The sequence below is a fragment of the Pinus tabuliformis genome, chromosome 4_2, assembly GCF_031772625.1.
Source record: "Pinus tabuliformis cultivar Carrire ecotype Pingquan chromosome 4_2, CPIR1, whole genome shotgun sequence".
NCBI lineage: Eukaryota > Viridiplantae > Streptophyta > Pinopsida > Pinales > Pinaceae > Pinus > Pinus tabuliformis.
Genome location: NC_142304.1, coordinates 480,540,650 through 480,545,846, shown reverse-complemented (window position 1 = coordinate 480,545,846; position 5,197 = coordinate 480,540,650). Strand labels below are relative to the sequence as shown.

Here is a 5,197-nt window from a genome sequence, read left to right as displayed (position 1 = left end):
TTTAGTAACAAACAAGTTCCCCATACATACCTTGTTCACCTTTATGCATAAACAAGTTCCCCATACATACCTTGTTCACCTTTATACATTTCAACGAACACACATGATACAATGATGAAGCAACATATGAGTTAAATAAAAATGGACATAAAACTATAATTATGTATAATTATGTAGTAACAAACAAGTAAGTTCCCATACACACCTTGTTCACCTTTATGCATAAATCCCCCATACATATACATACTTTCTTCACCTTTGCCCATTACACTTGTGAACTATGGATCATCCCTCCACACTATTCAACCCTTAATTTGTATTGCATCTACATTTCAACAAACACACATGATACAATGATGGAGCAACATATGAGTTAAATAAAAATGGACATAAAACCATATAATTATGGTTTTGCCTCTACCTTTGTTACTAGGAAACCGGATTCGTCCTAAACCCCCTGCGAATCCCGAATCCGGCGAATCCGACACGATTCGGTCCAGATTCGTGTCCAAATCACAGGACACGTCGTGTCCGTTTCGGACACGTCGTGTCCGAGGGCGTGTCGCGATTTTCAGGGGCGTGTCGCGATTTTAGGACACGTGTCCGGTTTCCAGGACTCGCTAAGCTCAGCGCGGGTATGAAAAGGGCGTGTTTGCTCATTAATATTTTCATTTGGTAAGTGATTTGTGTTGTTGCAGCAAGGAGTAGAGCATTTTGGCAGCTTCATAATCAAGTCTAGGCCCTAGTATTGATATGCTATTCATGGTAATGTTAAATTCTTAAAGTAAAAGTGACATTCTCCTTAATCTTCATTTTCATCCTTTTACTTAAATTTTTAACATTACCATGAAATGACTCAGGATGTTTGAGAGTGGTTCCGGCCTCATTGGATTTCATATGGAGAAAGTAGAATTTTAGATTTCATTCAAAATCCAGCAGACTTATCAGTTTTTCAGGATTTTAGGATTGGGGGATTGCAATGTTTCCATTGAATTTTGTCATGTATTAGGGTATGGAACTCGTATTTAATCAAGAGCACCAAACCAAGAGCTTCTGAATATGTCGCTCCCGCTCCCGTTTTTGCTCCCGCTCCCCGCTTTCGCTCCCGCTCCCAAGTAACACTGTTCCTGATGATATGGGTCTGGACACCATTGTTGAGTTGGCATTGGCCAACATGGATCTCAATGATCCAGTGCTAGAGCCTGTTAGATTTGATGACTTAGAGGGGTCAGTCTCCATACCAGCAGATGCAAAGGCGACTATGGATACAGGGGAGGAGGAGGATGTAGAGGAGAGCAGTGGGGACCATGATGATGGGGACAGTGATGCAGATTCTGATGCTGATTGATGCCTTGAGGCTTGTATACCTGTAGTCGTTTTATATTTTCTATTTCTATTTGCCATTGGCATTGCACCAACACTACCTATGTAACACATTTTGATTTGATGACTTAATGAGAAAACTACAGTTGTCAGTGTGTTTATCTTACTATCTTGTAGTTGTAAGTTGTCTTTCAGTTATGAATTATGAATCATGATTTAAATTTTTAATAGATTTATCATTTATGTGACCAGTACCACTGACATCTATTTGAATTTTGTATGTACTATGCATGCTAATAGCTATAGATGAAGATCTATGTTTGAAATCAATAAATTTGTATCATTAATTAAAATTTGTGTAAGAAATATGATAATATTTAATTTTTAATATATATATATATATATATATATATATTATATATATATATATATATATATATATATATATATTTTAATAAAATAATATATAACGTGTCCTAATGTGCCCTGTTCCGGGGGGTCAGCGTGTCCCGAATCCGACACCACGAATCCCGAATCCTACGTGTCCCGAATCCCCGTGTCAGGTGACTTAGCTTTGTTATAGTGCTCCTCTGTCTTCCTTAACCTACATTGCATTTAAATTCAAATAAAACAAATAAGTATGAAGCACCAAAAGATTTAAATTAAAAAAGGATAGAACTATATTCCAATAAACAAGTAAATTCCTTGATACATACCTCCATTGGCATTGCCCACAACACTTTAGAACTAGACCAAATGACTTGTTTGATTGCTTCCCTCTCACCCACAAACCCAAAAGAAAAGAAAAAAACAAGAAAAATGGAGAAGGAGAGAGCATAAGACAAAAAAATATCAAATTAGAAATTAGCATGGCCATGCTCACAAATGTAAAAAAACATAAAGAAGCAAAAAACAACAAAACTACTAAAAATATAAGAAGAAAAGAGAAACAACAAATGAAGGCACTAATCTACAACCCCAAAATGCGTCAATGGCCAACTAATAATACCCTGCACACCAAACATATGAGCAATATTAAATACACAATATTGAGTAACATGAAAAAAATATCAAAATATCTTATGAGAAATCTTAATTAGAAACCAACAATATTATGAGTAACCTTATGCATAATGGGAGAACATTGTATTTTGAAAGGAGAAAGATCTCGTAACAAATCATAAATAGATTTTGCAAAAAAAAGAACTCACCTCTACCTTTGTCTTTACCTTTACACTCTACTACAATCTCTCTCCGATAAATATATTTCAGGAGTTTAACTAGTGATTCTTCACATCAAATTATCTGCATTGTTTTGCACTCAATAAGACATTATGAAAAAAACTAAATACACACAAAATGTTGTGAGATATTATGAATAATTTTATGCACTAAAAAGTACAATCTATGTAAAGAAAAAAAATCATAAGCCCTAAATAAATAACAAGGGATGATTGTATATTGGTAATAGTGGAAGATATATGAATATTTGCTCCAAAAGAAAACTCACACATACGTTTGCCTCTCCCTTTGCACTCTACCACAATCTCCCACTCACAAATACATTTCGACACTTTAGTTAGTGATTCTCCACATTTACATTACCTGCATTACCACGTACATTTCGACACTTTAGTTAGTGATTCTCCACATTTACATTACCTGCATTACAACGTACATGGTTAATAATTAGATGGATCACAAATAATGTAAGATGCCTTGAATTTAAGTACAAGGAAGATGGAACCATGCATATCACCTCAATCTTCACCTTCACCCACTATTCTTGTGTATCCATGGGTTTACCCAGCATGCTCATGTAATCATGGGTTGTTAGGACCTAGTTCAAGTTGCCACACGATGTACCAAACAGATAATTAATACATTATGAGAAATCATAAACCAAAGCAAAATGTCTTATGAGTAATATTATGCAAAAGTACATCTTATGTAATGCCCAAAAATCATAATTCCTCAATAAGGAAGGGGGAAGGAGAACGATTGTAATGAAACGAGAAGATATCCATGTCTAACCAAAAGAGAACACACTTTTCCTTTGTTCTCCTTCCATTTGCAAGTCTCTCTCATACAAAAAAATTATGTAGTTTCCTCAACACTATGCACCACCTTGCTTTACCAACATTTGCATAACATTCATTATATAAATAAATCTCAAATAATATAATATGCATCTAATTTAAAAATGAGTTTTGTAACAAAATATAACTCAACCTCTATATTTGCTTCAAAGGTCTACCTTTGCTATGGTGACTCACATCTCTCTCACGCTAAGAGAATAGTAGTTTCACATGTTCCTTCACCTCTCTTAATCTATGTCACGTCTACATTTCAACAAACACACAAGATACAATGATGAAGCAACATATGAGTTAAATAAAAATGGACATAAAACTATATAATTATTTAGTAACAAACAAGTAAGTTCCCCATACATACCTTGTTCACCTTTATGCATAAACAAGCAAACCCCTCATACATATACATACCTTCTTCACCTTTGTCCATTACACTTGTGAACTATGGATCATCCCTCCACACTATTCAACCCTTATGAAACAACATATGAATTAAATAAAAATGGACATAAAACTATATAATTATTTAGTAAATAACAAGTAAGTTCCCCGCTATGGGTTGTGGTTTTGAGGGCGGAGCGATGGAGGCGTATTTTGGTCTTAGGGTTTCAGAAGGTATTCTCAGCGCCGCCGCGGTCCCAAAAGGTCTGATCTGTTTTGGATCGGCTAGATGCCTGGCCGATGGATACTATGAGCACGATGCCCCTTTTGGGTCCTGGATTGAATCTGCTGATGAACAAGATTTTTACGAATCGAACCATAGCAAACTGCGCTTATCCTCCTTCAGGGTGCAGAGAGATTCTTTCACGGCGGCACCAGAAATCATATGTCCGGAGTTTAATACCCCAAAACAAATGGTCCTCACCTTGTCTCGACTTGTTACGCCATCGTACGAGAACTTTTGGCACAGGTATGGCAAACCTGCTTGCGACTATGGAGGAAAGAGGGTTTTACCAGCTTTCATGCCCCATTGTGGCACCCCGTGGATTCGATCTGCCAATCTAGGGCGGATCTTAAATGGCAAAGCCGTAGATCAGGTATGGGGTGGGAGTAGGGCCCTGGGTTCGCGGTGTTTTGAGGCTCCAATGCTCTCTGCAGCGCAGATCTGGGCTCTTACCACATCGACGCAGCCTTACAACAGAGGTTTCGAAGATTTTATCATGCAAATGAGCGATAGCTCCAAAAGGACAGGGCCAGATCTGAAGTGCGGCCTTCAGCCAGAGCAGGTAACAAAAAATTGTTTTCAGATTCTGATTAAACCCCCACAAGGGAAAACTCGGTTAGTATGGGTCCATGCAGGAAGCACCTCCATGCAACTGAAACAACAAATATGGGCAGAAATGGGATACCCAGTCCAGATCCAACATCTGGTCAGTGGAAGGCGGTCTCTACAGGACTGTAGATCGATGGAAAGCTATGAGATTGGGCCAGGATCAATCATTTCTTTAAATCTCAGACTGAGAGGAGGGGCTTTGCCAAAGGGACAGCAAAGCGGAGACAAGGGAAAAAAAACTGCACCCCAGCACCAACCCAAGGGAGGGTTATCCTACAAAAATATTTTACAGGGCAGCAGAGATTCAGGGTCCTCTCCAGATCAAGGTGGCCATATACCCAGGCCATACATAGTAGATCAGGCAGAGCAAACCCCAGCCTTAAACTTAGATTCTTCTGGGTTGGACGATTTTGTAAAGTCCTATGAAACGCAAGCCCTCATTTGCCGTTTCAATAGTTTTTGGCCAAAACCCCTGGATCTATTCCATTGGATCTTCACCAGCTGG

The 5,197-nt window shown here is 38.0% G+C and overlaps 1 long non-coding RNA gene across 2 annotated transcripts; it reads right to left on the bottom strand.

Moving 5' to 3' along the window:
- Positions 1-1,804: 1,804 nt before the first annotated feature.
- Positions 1,805-3,735, bottom strand: LOC149170039 (uncharacterized). Of its 2 annotated transcripts, none has more exons than XR_016259461.1 (5): positions 3,083-3,735; positions 2,840-2,985; positions 2,535-2,628; positions 2,040-2,333; positions 1,805-1,927 (listed from the first exon to the last, which is right to left on the bottom strand). It is a non-coding gene; the product is annotated as an uncharacterized LOC149170039 (long non-coding RNA). The 2 variants fall into 2 exon arrangements; XR_016259462.1 differs by having other exon boundaries at positions 2,840-2,928.
- Positions 3,736-5,197: the final 1,462 nt, after the last annotated feature.